The 16,620-nt window shown below is 43.4% G+C and overlaps 1 long non-coding RNA gene across 4 annotated transcripts in view; it reads right to left on the bottom strand.

The window, feature by feature from the left end:
- LOC146821136 (uncharacterized) overlaps positions 1-16,620 on the bottom strand; it is a 222,734-nt gene that overhangs the window by 132,075 nt on the left and 74,039 nt on the right. Inside the window, exons 3-4 of one of the 4 annotated variants that reach the window (XR_014963120.1) lie at positions 9,522-9,880; positions 1,851-3,829 (exon numbers count right to left, since the gene is read on the bottom strand). The exons of 1 other annotated variant lie outside the window; for it this stretch is intronic. This is a non-coding gene — a long non-coding RNA (uncharacterized LOC146821136). Of the gene's footprint in view, positions 1-1,850; positions 3,830-9,421; positions 9,881-16,620 lie in introns of those variants that run through there. 2 more of the 4 variants (XR_014963122.1, XR_014963118.1) reach the window with 2 other exon arrangements.

Below are 16,620 nucleotides of genomic sequence, written 5' to 3'. Positions count from 1 at the left end.
CAGATGAAAGCCAGAACTCACACAGGCTAAATTTCTCCAACAATAACTCCAGCAATGATAGTTGGGGCAGCAATGGAACCAGAAGGGGCCCACGGCCTCCTTACTTTGTATATAAAATACCCCAATTCCAAGGACCCGCCTACTGGTGGGTCCTTGGAATGGGGGCATTTTATATACCCTCATATTTTATATACCCACAGGGCACACAACAATTCTTCTCCCACACTTGCAACCCCTCTTTTTTAGACAGAGGCTGGGGCAGAGGAAGAGGTAGCAGATGAGGAAATCAAAAGTGAGTTCAGTGGCAGGTACCGCCTAAACAATCAGTGCAAACCTGGAGCCAATCAAAGAAGAAAAATTGATTGTAAATTATTATAGCAGGGTGCTTACTGGGATTTAATTCAGAGTCCTCAAGAAGGGCCTGGGACTCGTGCCAACTCTGAGGATTGACAAGGTCTGTGATAACTGTGAACTCCACAATTTCTTCCGGAAGGTATATCTAAAAGTGTTCTTTCAGGATAAACCCAACCAAACTCAATTGGACACAGGATTAAGCAATCCCTCTAAGTTTACCCCCAATGCTAGCATGGTACCAAATGAGATCCTCACATTCAAACAAGCAATCCTCATAGAAGTTTCTAGAGGTGAGTTCTTTGGCCAATGACCACAAGATAACTATCAAACAAGCAGACAAAGGAGGGGCTACCGTGATAATGTCCACTTTGTACTATGACAATGAATGTAATTGCCAAGTGGCCAACCGTCAATATTACACCCCAACCTCTGGTGATCCTACTGGCCGCCTTACCAAACTTATCACTGCAATGGTCTCCACAGCTGAAACTCAGGGTTGGATCAGTAAGAATGAAGCTGCTTTTCTGATCAATAGGGAACCCAGAACGCCCTATTTCCATATCCTTCCCAAAATTCACAAGAGCCTCACCCCCCCACCAGGATGACCCATTGTATCAGGGATTGACTCCCTTCTTGCCACGTTTCTGTGACCACTTTCTACACCATGTGGTATAGAAAAATACATCAGTTATACAGGATAATAGGGATGTATTCCATCTCATTGCAAACGTCGGCACTACTAATGAGATTGACTTATTAGTTATGTTGGACGTGGAGGTACTCTACACAAACATTCCCCAAACACTAGAAGTAATAGTGTAGAAGTGGACCTCAGCTAGGCCTACCAGTGCAAGGGGTTCACCCTTCTCTGCACAGAGTCCTCAGACCAATAGGAAAAAGTTGGCACAGAAACTGGAATAGAAAATACAAAGTTTAATAAACCTCATGAGGTGGAACTACATTCAAACAGCACGCTTCGGTATTGAGTGAATTAGCACACTGAACAGAAAGAGCATGGTCCTTTTATACCCACACAGGGGCTGAAAAAGGCGGTACAAGTATACATGAGAAATGTTATGCACATAGATGGTCATACAGAAATGCACAGTCAATAGTAAAGGAGGAGCTAGCAGTTGCTGACTCTGGATGAAACAACCTGACAGCTACAGACTACAAACAGATGCATGGACAGTTAGACTCTTCTGCGCATGTGCAGAGTAGCAGAGTCTAAGTATAGCCAGTCCTTTAAACAGAGCACAAGGGAAAACAACAGTGAAGAAGGAAACAGCTCTTGGTGAGCACATGGCAGGCAAAATGGCTGCCAGAAATACAGATGGATTCCACAAAATGGACAAGATAGCCTCTAAATACGAGATGGATTCCGCTAATGCTAATCCAATCGCAGCCAATTTACGACAGACGGCCCTTTTAGCATTAGCTGAAGACATCTGTTCCTCTGGGGTAATCTAAATATGCATCCCATACATCTATTAGCATTATTTCGGCCACTTCTTTATTCAACATTTGTTGGGCCTTTGTCTCTGCAATATTCCTTTTGACAGGTATACAGACAGAAATGCAAATAGAGCAAAGCATTGGACCACATTGGATACATACACAGCATGTAAAAAGTATTGAAATAATTCTACACAGGATAGTTAGTAACTTCCAGCCCCAAGCAGAAACGAGAGTCCAAAACCATCCAGCCAGAGTCCAAGTACCAGTCTCTGGATGAATTTCTGCAGCAATCTTATGCAGCTTCGATATTGCGTCATATACTGAAGGTGAGTGATCCCGGTATGAATACGCAACAGCTGCTACCGATGATGCGACATGCACCACCTCGATCAGCCAGAACCACATCTAGGACCATTCGGTTCTGGAGAGCTACAATCCTTGCAATTTGCAGCTCCTCCGTAATGTTCCCGAGTGCCATAGCTGTCTGATTGGTAACAGCTTCCACAACTCTAGTTAATCGTCTTACTTTCCTACTGTTTAATGCAGCACCCACAAAGGAGAACAAACCTAAATTAAAATCGACATATTGTTGCAGAGTGGTATCAGTTTGGTCTACTTCGTCAACACTTATTGTCCTTTTGTATCTATTCCTAGAGATATCGTCGAATAATTTAAGGTCCCGGTGGTAGGATGCAGGTGCCAGAAACACAGGGGGCAATAGAAAGGACACATAGCACACGCCTGACCACCCAGCAGGTAGTTGATAATATCCGTTGCTACCACAGATAAAATAAGTATTGTGTGAGGCTATGAAAGTGCTATTGTTTATACCTTCAATAGACAAAATTACAGTACATTCGCTTTTCCCCACTGGAATTCTTCCAATACTGCTTACACATAAATCTGCTTTAGCTCTGGTAACAGAAATCACAAATTGTTTATTACTGGTAAAAGTTCTCATATTTGTGAAGATATATGGCGTTGAAATATTGTCTGGTTGATACTCTTCCCATTCCCATTTAGTCCCTTTGGCTTGAGGATAACCATCTTTATCTTGATAGCATACCTTATTGAGGCGAAAAAGAAGCCCGCCTACTGTGCGTCTTCCAGATGCAAACAAAAGCACATACCAAGCTTGACAAGAACCATTATGAGAAAAGGGAAGAGGAATAAAAGGTGTTCCTCCTTTCTTTTGATGTGCAGGTATCATCCCACACACCCAACAGTTGGTAGTATTTGTGGCATTATGAGTATGATGCAACATCTGGATAAAGGTGTTATTTAAATAGGATTGTCGATGCTTCTGCTCATGGTAGGGAAGCGTAAAGTAAGGGTGTTCGACTGATACTGGAGTAGTGGCGATCAAAAGTTCTCGAGCAGGAGCCACTTTCTCAACGAACCGCTACAGCCACCATAGCAACAACAAACCCTATAGCACAAATGATCTTTCTCTTAGCAACAGTTGATCTCATTGTGGACATGATCAGCTTATTGTTGAAAACAATCGTTGGAGCTCTTATCCCTGGGCAGCCGTTGATTTCTTCACGAGACGGGTGTTGCTACACTATGCAGAACTGATCCTCCCCCCTTGCCACATCGGCATTCCGTTTCACTAACCCAGGGAGGTTGCTCAACCAGTCTATTTCAGCAATGCAGGCTCTTTCCGTTGTCTCAGTTGGTATCAGGATACTCCAGGAATTGTGTGGTCCGGGAAGACTTCCTCAGGTTCGTCAGGTAATATGGCTTGGCCGTTCTCTGTATCCAGGATGTCCCGATGGTCGATCAAAGCAACAGGATCCACCAAGGTAGACGGCACTTTCTTGCAGTGGGTGGAGTGCACCCAGTTCCTCCTATTCGTCACTCGGACCGCAGATCTCGTTGAAAGGAGCACCTGCTCCGGGCCACGCCACCTCGGTTCCAAGCTGCTCGACCTCTGGAACGATCGGATCATCATCTGATCTCCAGGTCGAAGTCCATGGCCTTCACCTGCAGACCTATCAGGAAGAGCTTCTCGAACCTGTTGATGAATAGAAACCAAACTGTCAGTCAATTGTGATAGGTAGTCACTCATCAACACACATGGTACATCATGTATGGGGCGTGGTTTAGGAATTCCCCAAATGTTCATAGGCCTTCCAAACACCACCTCATATGGTGTAAGACCAGATCACGAAGGTGGCACTGATCTAATGGCCAACAGTGCCAAAGGTAATGCGTCTGGCCAATTCAAGGATGTGGAAGCCAGTATTTTCGCCAGTTTTAATTTAAGTGTGGCGTTATACCTTTCCACTTACCGTGCTGATTATGGATGGAAAGCAGCGTGGAACTTCTGCTTTATCCCTAACCCCTTCAGGACATATTCGACAACTTGCCCAATAAAATGGGGTCCGTTATAACTCCATAAAAGTTTACAAACACCAAATCTAGGGAAAAATTCCTTCAAAAGCACCTTTGCGGTAGTGAGAGCTGTATTGTCCTTCGTAGGGTATGCCTTTATCCATTTGCTAAAGGCACATACCACTACCAAAACATACTTTAAGTTATTACAGCGCTCAAGCTGGATGTAATCCATTTGCAAAACTTCAAAAGGTGCGGTTGGCGTAGCAAACCCTCCTGTAGGAGTTCGTGCCCCTTTACCAGGATTGTGCTGAAGACAAATCAGACAAGACTGCACCATTTTTTTAGCTGTACCGGCAATTTCTGGATGCTCCCAAACTTGCGTGAGCAATTTCGTTATCGAGGAGGCTCCAACATGTGCCGGCCCATGCGCCATATGAATCATAGGTTGTAAATAAGCTGTCGTCAATCTCCACTTGCTCATCTCTTTATTCCTCCAACAGCCCTCATCATCCAATGTTCCCTCCTTAGACCATTGCTCAATTTCTTCTGCAGAAGCCAATCTCTGCATATCTAGCACTTCCTGTCTGGTATCATGCCAGCGTTCGGCCTGTGACTTCACTACGTACATAGACGTGGTGCCTCGCTGCATGGCAGTTCCACGGGCTGTTTGGTCTGCAAAAGCATTGCCTTGTCCTATCTAATCAATTATCTTCTTATGTGCGCTACATTTAACAATTGCTATCCTCTTCAGGTATGTTAAAGCAGTCAAGAGATTATGTACTAATTCTCCATGCATTATTTGCACCCCGTGGGATGTAAGAAAGCCCCTCTCCTTCCAGAGTAGCCCAAAATCATGAGCCACTCCGAAAGCATAGCGGCTGTCTGTATAAATGTTCACAGATAAGTCAGTACTAAGTTCACATGCTCGTGTCAACGCTATTAGCTCAGCTGCCTGAGCTGACTTCTGTGGAATACGAGCTGTCTCAACTACCGTCTGAAGTGTTGTAATTGCATATGCAGCTGACGTTGTACCATCTGGTAACTTCAAACAGGACCCATCAACCCATAGTTCCCCATCAACACTTGAAAGGGGCGTGTCATGCAAATCGACACGACCCTTTGTCTGTTCCTCAGTAAGGAATATACAATCATGAGATTCCTGTGACTGAGACTGAGTCGCCGGGTATGGCAACAAAGTGGCTGGGTTTAGTATTGCACATCTCTTTAGTGTAATGTGAGGGGCCAATAATGTCAATTCGTATCCTGTCAGACGAGCACTAGTTAAATGCTGCGTCTTCGTCTGATTTAAAAGGGCATCAACCGCATGGGGTACTAGCACCAACAGCTTATGTGACAAAACTATCCCTTCACTCTGACGTATTGACACAGCTGTTGCTGCAACTGAACGGAAGCATCCAGGTAACGCAAGAGCAACAGGATCAAGTACTGCTGAAAAATATGCACAGGGACGCTGTTTGTCACCGTGTGTCTGTACTAAAACTGACAATGCGCATCCATATTTCTCGTGTACATATAATGTAAAAGGCTTCGTATAATCTGGAGTACCTAACACTGGTGCTGAACAAAGAGCTTGTTGTAACTGTCGGAAAGCAGTCTCACATTCATCTGTCCATGGGAGGGGCATTGGAGTATCTTTGGTCAAAAGTGCTAGCAAGGGTTTAACAATGTGTGAAAATCCTAATATCCATTGCCTACAAAAAGAAGTAAGACCAATGAATGCACGGACATCTTTCTGAGTACGGGGCACTGGTGTGTCTAAAATAGCTTGAATGCGATCTGGTGTGAGTTCACGGCCCTCCTTAGACAGAAGGTGACCTAAGTAGGTCACCTTCGGTCTACAATATTGCAATTTCTTTCGTGATACTTTGTGATGATGGGAAGCAAGAAAAGACAGCAAGGACAAAGTACATTTTTCACACTGCTCAGGGGTGTCGGCTGCCAACAAGATGTCATCGACATATTGTATGAGAGCCACTCCTTCAGGCAAAATGAAAGAATCAAGTTGTCTTTTTAATGCTTGACTGTAAATACTAGGACTCTCAGTATAGCCTTGAGGAACTCTACAGAATCTATACGATCGAATATTCAAAGTGAAACCGAACAAATATCGGCTATCAGGATGAATAGGGATCTAAAAGAAAGCATTCTTCAAGTCTATCACAGAAAATGTAGTCACTGTCGGGGAAACCAAAGTAAGAAGTGTCGTTATATCAGAAACCACGGGGTATTGTGGTACTACAATCTTATTAACTTTTCGCAAATCAATAATAAATCTGTAAACCCTAGTGTCAGTATCTTTTTTCAGAATAGGAAGAATCGGACTGTTACAAACATTGTAAGGAACTTCCTCAACAACCCCCACTTCAATGAGATCATGGACAATACGTACGAGTGCTTCTTCACCTTCCTGTGAAATTTTGTATTGAGGCAAACGTGGCAGCACAGCGCCCTCCTTGACACTAATGTGTACCGGTTGAATAACCATTCGCCCTACATCAGTGTCTGAAGTTGCCCACAAAGTACTAGGGAGTGAAGCTAATGCAATATCCTCTTTAACAAGACAAGCTCTCTCCATCACAGGATGGTTGTCATTCAAGATAACACGTACACCTTCTGGAGAACATCGTATCGTAGCCCTGAAATACTTAAGCATATCAAGACCTACAATATTGTCTGGTGTATTTGGGGAAAGCAAAAATGGACATGGAGCAGTAAATTTATCCACATCGAATGCAAGTGGTTGCGACAATGGGCTAAGGGAAGGGGTTCCACCGAAGCCTATCGATGTAATGGTTAAGCCAGACAGGGGAGCCCTTGGAACCAATTGTTTAGACAAGGCGCTACGAGTAGCTCCTGTATCAACCAGAAACTGATCAGTGGAGCCCAAAACATTTGCTGTAACATAGGGACCCCTCTGATCTTCTGGAACTTCAAATGATTCCTTACCCCATGCTAGGCAATCCTATGCATAAGTAGAATCTTGAGAATGAGATGGCACATAGTCAGACATTTGATATTGGTTCCTTCTATCAAAAGTGTTGAACCCATCCTGCCTACGTATATTAGCATCAAACCTAGCACAATCACCTGTGCTTCCTCTAGGCCCTGAATATCCTGGACGATTTCTCATTTGTCCCCTACCACGTGTACACTGCTGAGCACGCCGTGCTGGACAATCGGAAACCCAGTGCCCGAATTTCTTACAGTACGCGCACTGGTCAGCAGACAAATTCAAACGAGTATAAGAAGGGAGAGACGAACCATAAGATCCACGTCCACCTCTATCACTACCTCTAAAAGGCGGACCATAAGCCTGAGCCAACATAACCATCATTTTTAATTCTTTAGTCTTCTTATCCTCATTACCCTTTGCTTCTAATTCCTGGTGTTCATAATACTGAGCCATAGTCAAGAGAGAAAACGGGGAAGAGGTAGTCCATGAACTCTCACTGGCCTTTAGGCGACTAGCTATTCCTGGCAACAGGTTTGCGACATATTTATCGTCAAACAGATGTCTGCCTGTGTCATCTGTCAATGACTGGCCACTAAAATCGTGGAATGCTTCTTCAAAGCGTGTAAAGAAATCCGAGACCGATTCATCTGCCTTTTGCTTACAAGATGCTAAAACAGTCCAATCTATCTTTTTAGGGGGAATAATCGTTTTTAGCTTAACTAATATAGCTGCGGGAAGATCTAAAAATAACTGACATGGCTTCTGTGCGGGTTCCCTTTCTACATCCATTTGTTCTAAGTCTCTCCAAAATGCCCCAAAAGCTGCACAATCATCAATTTTACGAACAGTTCTCCACATATCAGGTGGTAATATCAATCCGAAAAATAAATCAATATCAGGCAAAGTCATAGTGTAAGAGCTAATAGCACCCTCAACTTCCTCATAAAAAGCGGCTGGATTTTTTCGCGGATCAGGCAATGCAGTTTTAAGTGCCATAACATCAGTCCTATTCCAAGGAGTTTAAACCCAATTATAAATAAAATAACCCTTCCCATCAATAGAGGCCTTATCATCACTTGTACCCAGTCCTTTAGGAGGAACATACAAAGGCGCGGCCTCCCGCATAGGTTTGGCATGAACTATCATAGTCTTATCTGTTCCGGAGGTAAAAGCTTGTGCCATGCCGGTCTGTGATGTCTGTGCAGCTACGTCTGCAGCCTTTTCTCCTCTCACAAACGGACTGCATCAACACGCAGTTTAACCAAACGCCTGATTGTATCAGCCACCTGGGAGAAAACAAAAAGACCATCACGCATTTGTTTATAATTATCTGCTATATCGTCAGGCTGTAACTCCTCAGAATATTTCCTAAACAGCTCAAGGACCTCTGCGGCAAACACCTCAGTAAAATACAGCTGCTCCCTTTCATACCACCCTCTCATACTATCTAGAAGTTCAAAGGCGGGGGCAGTGCTATGAACTGCTTTACGAGCAGCAGATCGGAGCTGGGACGAACGCGCAGTAGTCAACATGGAACGAGTTTCTCGTGCCTTATTTTCCTCAGAACTAGAGTCCTTATCTGACTCATGAGTGGCAGACGGAACAGTATACGGAGGTGGAGGGCGATCTAATAATAAGGAATCATCTTGTGGTTTATTAAGTATAGGATAAAGGGGCCGCCGAACAGCGTATTGGCCAGTTACCTGTAAATTGAGCTCCCTATCTTCTCTCTCTTTTAACTCTTTTGTTTCTTTGTTCTTCATAAATGTTCTTTCGCTGTTCTTTTTCAATCAAAGCTTGCTCACGCTTCATTCGTTCACGCACTTCTTTCTCCCACATTCGTACACAATCAAACATATCTTACCTAGTCTTTCGCTTACACAGACATTGTTCCACATTCTCAATCTTTCGTAAACCAAATGACCCAAACATAGGCCAACGCAACTCAGGATCCTTACGAGTGTATTTATTCCATAATGTGCTATACATTATTGAAGAAAGACCATGCTTAATATACATATCCCTATTAGGCATCCCCTCCGGGGTGGCCGGTTGTGCTTCATCGAGTCTCAAATTGGTACCACTACAACAGCAACACATCCTACGAAGTGTGCTAAAATCAGGCATGCCAAAAATAGTGCAGAATATGCAGTATTATAATCAAAGTAGCACTTAAGGTACCTTTAGTACGATGTGCCGTTCAAATCAATTCAGATAGAGAAAATTCTCCTCATTACCTGCCTATATAGGTTGCAACTTATATATATATAAATCATTACAAACCAAGTTGGCCAACACAAAATGCGCAATCCAAAAGCCACAGTAAGTGTTACTAAACTACCTTACCAATCCCAGGCATCAAAACCAACAGCAAGCGCCGCAGAAGGACACTTACCAATCACTTGGTGTCCAGGTTCCAACTGCCAAGTTCTAAAATCGACCAAATGGTCACTGCACGGCGGGTCAACAGAAGAGATCTCAGTTGAGGACCGGCACCACCTGGATGGTCAGATCAGAAAGAAAGGAAAAACGCCGTGGTTGCCAAGACTCGGGTCTCATCGGGCAGCGATCGCGTCCAGAGCGAGATTCCAATCCTTCGTCGCGACCAATCCTTTGGGCATCCGAGTCACCGATGAGCCCCACTGGTTGGGCGGTAATTTGTAGAAGTGGACCTCAGTTAGGCCTACCAGTGCAAGGGGTTCGCCCTTCTCTGCACAGAGTCCTCAGACCAATAGGAAGAAGTTGGCACAGAAACTGGAATAGAAAATACAAAGTTTAATAAACCTCATGAGGTGGAACTACATTCAAACAGCACCCTTCGGTATTGAGTGAAGTAGCACACTGAACAGAAAGAGCATGGTCCTTTTATACCCACACAGGGGCTGAAAAAGGCGGTACAAGTATACATGAGAAGAGTTATGCACATAGATGGTCATACAGAAATGCACAGTCAACAGTAAAGGAGGAGCTAGCAGTTGCTGACTCTGGTAGAAACAACCTGACAGCTACAGACTAAAAACAGATGCATGGACAGTTAGACTCTTCTGCGCATGTGCAGAGTAGCAGAGTCTAAGTATAGCCAGTCCTTTAAACAGAGCACAAGGGAAAACAACAGTGAAGAAGGAAACAGCTCTTGGTGAACACATGGCAGGCAAAATGGCTGCCAGAAATACAGATGGATTCCACAAAATGGACAAGATAGCCTCTAAATACGAGATGGATTCCGCTAATGCTAATCCAATCGCAGCCAATTTACGACAATAGAGGCAGCTCTCCAAGCTGATGACTGGGATTCACCTACCCCAGACAACTTCTTTTTGGAATGTGCCACACTAACTCTAACTGAAAACCTTTTTCAATTCAAGAAACAACTATATCATCAAACTCAGGGGACTTCCATGACTAGTACTTTTGCCCCAAGTTTGGCATGCCTTTATATGGCAGCATTTGAAAAAAGGATGATCTTTGAGCACTCGAATCCCTACAACAGCAAAATACTACTCTGGCGAAGATACATCGATGATATCTTGATATTATGGAAGGGAGAAAATGCATTATGTGAGGATTTCTGTAGCTGGATTAACACCATCAATCCTTACCTCCTCTTCACCAACGTCATATCCCACATGAATATCCCCTTCCTAGATCTCATGATCACACTGGCTGATTGTCAATTAAGTACCACAGTCTACAGATAACCCACAGACTGTAACATACTTCTTCTATACAGCAGAGACAATCCCAAAGCTCTGAAAGATAACCTCCCATTTGTACCATTTTTAAGGCTGCGATATAATTATAGTACCATTTCAGACTACAAAACTAAGGCTGACCAACTTGCACACACCTTGAACTCTCTGGAATACTCCGCACACAGTATAAAAATGGCTAAGAAAAGGGCCAGGAACAATAATAGAGGCACTGTTGGAACAAAATCAGACACAAACCACAGATGCATTGACATGTGTCACCACATATACACCAGACTCCAATCAGATTTGCAAGATCAGTAACAATACATGGGGCACTCTAGAAACTGGTGAAATTACATTACCCCAACGCACCTCGGTTTGCCTTCAAATGCATGGGGAACATAAAGGAAATACTTGTCCATATCACACCGCAACCTTCTATTCACTGTGAGCAAAGATCCTTGTGGGATCTCCCCCCAGTGAGAGTACACTACCCATGAGGATTCTGCACAATGTGTGCTTTTATTGAGATCACTTTAGTTATAAAAGTTTCTAACAAGTTCAAATGGGTATAGCAAACACACACCAACTGTAGTATCAGTAACTGCATATACACCCTCACAAGCCCTTGCAATTTACGATACTGAGGTACGACTACCAGGATGGTTAAAACTCGGATTATGCAACAGCACAGCAACATTCGCTTCCATAAACTCACCACCAAGATGTGCACGCACTTCGTACAGAAGTGAGATACACCTGATAGCCTATGATGGGCAGTAATTGAGGCACATCCCCAGACGAGCAAGAAAGCCCTATTTAAGAGAGAGCAAATGTGATTTTCTGCCTCTCCCGCTGACAAACAAGGTCTGAATGAGGACATCCCTTGGAGCAAACCGAACAGATAGCCCTACATACATTTGCATGGTATTACCCCAGAATAGCATAGATACTGTGCCGTCTTATCTCCACAAATACAAGAACTTGTTTTGCTGGTTACTTAGCGCCACATGTCGGCAACATGACTACTTTAATGCAATGGCCCTAGACAGGACATATGGATCTGACATTTATGCACTACATCCCTGATTCTTTTATTCTCATGGTGTTCGATAGCACATTAAATTGCAACAAATGCTGCCTGATATGCAATGACTTTGTTGGAGTTTAACACCTACCAACTACTTTGCCTCCGTGGCTTGTAATAACCTTGATATTTTGCACCTGCTGTGGCTAACACCCTTCTTGCCCATCGTGGTCATTTTGGGTGCACTGTTATACACCTCATAGTCACAGCCACATGATCCTCAACACTCTTGATTTAATTTTTGTCACAAGGATACTCTAACATATGTCAGTGCACACCCTTCCTGTATATGGCACCTATACGGTGTTTCAAGTTCATCGAGACCCGTGAACTTCATTGGGGGCCAAACTTTGATCCAACCTCATGTACCTCACCCAATAGAACCCTCCACACCCTGCCGAGCCTGTGCAGCGAGAGTAGCTCCTACGGCATCTGAGCCGCAGATCAACCGTGAGCATCCCATCGCTGCTGTCAACAAGGGGTTAGTCTTTGCCTCCTCCGTGACGATACTGCTTATATTTTTTACCTTTTGATCACCATGTTCATATGACTTCATCTTTATTTACAAACCCGGATGTTAAGAAATCCCTAATGATCCCTCTACCAGCAGTCGATGCAGCTGGTGAGCCACCCCAACTGGGTGAGTTACGTGAAGTCTCCTATGTACCATGGTGGTTGTTTAAGCCACCCTGCCTGCCTCAGCCCTTAGATGTGTCACCTGTCTGCCGCTTATCTCTTCCTTTTCACTGCTCCTATCACCTTTGAACTTTCACTAATAGCTTGAATACATTTTCTTGCATGCTGTCTTTTCAGAGGACTCTTTAATGATATATACCATTATGTTTTTCAAGGTTCGTTCAAAAACAAGGTACCTCACTGATAGGTTGGTTGTGTATTTGGTTTACCCTGGATACTAATTAGGAAACCAACCACTGTGTACATAGTTATTTTATTTTGTTTGTCCTGAAGAATTGACAGTTGATCCTGTGACTACTCAAGCAAGAAACATTTTGACCTTTAGACTATAGCCACAGGTGAACATTATATCAGTGGTGAGCCATCTTTGTTTTTAATTTTGACAAGTGGACTCACTGATTAAAATTGATTTTGAGTACCACTGGGCCTTATTTTAATCCCCCTCACCTTGCACCTATACCCCTGATACTCATGTACACCACATGGCCCCTTAAGGCTTTTGAATAAAAGATCTCCGACAAAGAGCCCCTCATAGGGTACCAATCAGGCATTGCAGCACCAGCCTGACAAGGGGCATGCCCTATGAAGAAGCATGACACCCAGCAGGGTGGGTGAGGGCCCCAGGTCCTAAAGTGGGAGAGACCAACCTCCCCTTTTGGAATATAGTCTATACTGACCAGTCCCCTACTCTACCCTTCTATATTTTCTTAGGAACTGCATACCTTTGTTGCAATACATGGTTGTGGTAGCGCCACCATCTTCTCTAGAGCAATCCTTCTTATCACAGACAATGGTAGTTTCTACCAAATTTCCTCACATATCTACTGGCCTAATATTCCATTCTAGAGGCAACTCGGTAGCTTAGACATTACATTGCATTGAAAGGGACACCTTCCTGCACAAAAACAATCATTGAAGGTGTGTTCCTCCTTCTATATGTCCTGCAGAACTCGGCACACATAGAAAGAGGAAAAAACAAGCAGAAATAAAGCCGTTTCTACTCGATGCACCACTTTTAACGGCTACCCTGGGGAGGCTTTAGAAACTGACGCATTCCCAGGTTTACGAAACCTTGTAAATCTGGGAATGCATCAGAATCCATGAGTATTGTTAGGGAACACCCACAGCAACACCCTTGGAATGCCACTTTAACGCAGAGCAAGGCATGAAAGGGGGCCATGCATGCAAGGCCATGAAAAGTCACGCTGGGTAGCTTTGCGTGGCCTTGTAAATATGGGCCAGCACACTGAGCCCCGAGAGTGTAAAATAAAATATGATGCTCCCGTGGCACAAGGTGCTTGTAAATATGCAGCAGAGTGTCTTGAAAGTGGAAAAGAAGTGTGTAACCGCTTACAAATTTACTATAATATTCAGCCATACCGAGGAAACTCATTAGTTCCTCTTTATTCTTTGGGGTGGCTAAATCCTGTATAGCAGTAATTAAACTTTCCTTTGGCGAAACACCACCCTCGGATATAGTGTGTCCTAAGTACTCAATGGAGTTTCTTCTGAATTTACATTTCTGCATTTTTACTGTTAAATTGAATTCTTGTAACCTGTTCAAAACCATGTATAGCCTTTCATCATGCTCCTTGGTATCACCTCCAAAGATCAAAATGTCATCTTGGTAAATTCTAACACCAGTGAGGCCTTTCAAAACTTTTTCCAGAGCTCTCTGGAAGACTGAGGCTGCTGATACAAGGCCAAAAGGGAGTCTTGAAAAACGAAAAGTGCCAAATGGAGTGACAAATGCTGTTAGGTCCTTCGAAACCTCATCTAATCTAATTTGATGATAGGCCGACCTTAGGTCAATGGTGCTGAACACCTTTGCCCCCTTCAACAGCATTAACATGTCGTTAATCTTAGGCAGCGGATAACGGTCAACTACCACACTCCTGTTCAATTCTCTAAGGTCGACACACAAACGAAGAGATCCATCCCCCTTCTTTGCGGCGACCACCGGAGCGACCCATTGTGTAGCTTCTACATCTTCAATCACTCCCTCAGACTTCAAGCGTTCGAGTTCTAATTTGACCATTTCTCTTACTGTAAATGGGACATTCCTAACCTTGCAACAAATGGGTTTAGCATTTTCAACCATGCGAATGTGATGAAGATACCCTTTGAGGCACCCTAGCTTGTCTGAGAACACATTTGGGAATCTTTTTTTTAAACTCTCAGCAAATCCTTCATCTACAGTATTCTGACTAACTGAAGTTAGATTTGGTTTGAAATCTTTTCTAAGTATGATAGGTGGATCGGAATTCGGGTCCAACTTAACGCCTAGATCCCTCTGGTGGAACCAGCTCAATATGCTGTCTCCTTTTTGTGAAATGTAAATCTTTGCACTTACTAACCTGTCTTTGTAGTCAATTAAACCCCAGAAGTACCCAAACAATTTTATGGGTTCACCTCCGTATGCAAACGGTTTTATGTCAGGGCGATAAACTTTGACTTTTCCACACACTTCTTTATTAAAGAAATCTTTCGAAATAATGCTAATCTTTGCACCTGAATCAAAAAGTACTTTAGTGGGTCTCCCTTCCACTAAAATTTCATCTATTGGGGATTTTCCTCCTTCCCCGCCCTGCACGGCTTGAACCTGAATTTGGCCACAGTCTACTTCCTCTTGAGACTCATAGCTACCATCCACATCATAGTAGACTTCACTTATCTTACCTCTGTAGTTCTTTCCTTTGCACATGGCAGAGAAATGACCCTTCTTTTTGCATTTACTGCACGTGGCCCTCCACCCTGGGCATTGTCTGTCATTTGCAAAGTGACCTGTTTTCCCACAGCGGAAACATTTAACAGTTGAGAAATCAAATTTCTTTCCTATTTCTTTTGAATTGTTAATCTTCTCATTACACACATTACCTGTTGTCCCTCTAGGTTTAACACTAACAGCTTGAATAGAATTTTTCTCTTTGGATTCACCATTTTTCTTTATGACATCTACACATTTCAGCGAATGTTCTATTCTTTTTGCAATTACAATTACATCTTCTAAATTTGGCTCGTCTTTCTGCCACAATTCTTCCCTAACACGTTCAATGCTGCAACCCAGCATGAACTGATCTCTTATTCTCTCATCAAGTGTTCCCTCAAATTTACATGACGAAGCCAATTTTCTAAGAGACGTAACGTAATTCTCTATACTCTCATCTTCTAATTGAGTCCTCCTGCCAAAATGGTATCTCTCTAAAATAGTACTGACTTTGGGTAAATAGTGTTTATCAAGCATAGCAATACAAGTTTCATATTCATTAAGGGAACTATCATGATGTTCAGGAAGGTGATCAAAAACTTCCTGTCCTTCAGATCCCAGACAATGTAAGAGTAGAGCGGTTTTCCTCTCTGCACTTAGGGACGAGCCGCACACTCTTGCATATCTTTCAAAAACCTTTCGCCATTTTTTCCATCTAATGGGGGGATCACCTGGCGATGACAGAAAGAACGGTGGTGCCGTTACGTTCTGCATAGTCCTCCCCGCCTTTTATATACTAGCTTTGAAACAACAATAATTAAGTAAGTAAAATAAACAATTTTCTTTCCCCCTTTTTTTTTTTAAAAAAAATATGCGACACACAAAAGTGTGTGTATCACTGTTGTCCACTTTGAAATTTGAAAGAACAAAAAAAAAACTGTGTGTGTATCTCTGTCTATGACCCACATTAGAATTTACCTCGAGCTGTTCGTATCTTTTGCTGTTCTGGGAAGCAAATGGTTAAAGTTCACTTTACCACCCTTGACGTGAGCGCTGAGCGCTTGTCTTCTTATTTTTTTCCTTTTGTATTCATCTGTGCCGGCGCGATTAACGCGAGGAGAAGTTGTGTGGAGTTGCTAAGCAACCAAACGCTTCACGTAGAGACGTAGAGACGATGTTGCGTCTCTGCGCACTTGACGTTGCGTCTCTGCGCGCTTGTCGTAGAAGAGTTCTGGAAGCAGATGCCGGGATGACGGAGCGTCGCTGAGGTTGCTGATGAAGTTCCCTGCACGGAGAGAACGGAACTCATGGA

The sequence above is a fragment of the Triturus cristatus genome, chromosome 6 (genome assembly GCF_964204655.1).
Source record: "Triturus cristatus chromosome 6, aTriCri1.1, whole genome shotgun sequence".
NCBI classification, from domain to species: Eukaryota; Metazoa; Chordata; class Amphibia; order Caudata; family Salamandridae; genus Triturus; species Triturus cristatus.
The sequence above is the reverse complement of the archived record's forward strand: the minus strand, read 5'-3'. Positions and strand labels throughout refer to the sequence as shown.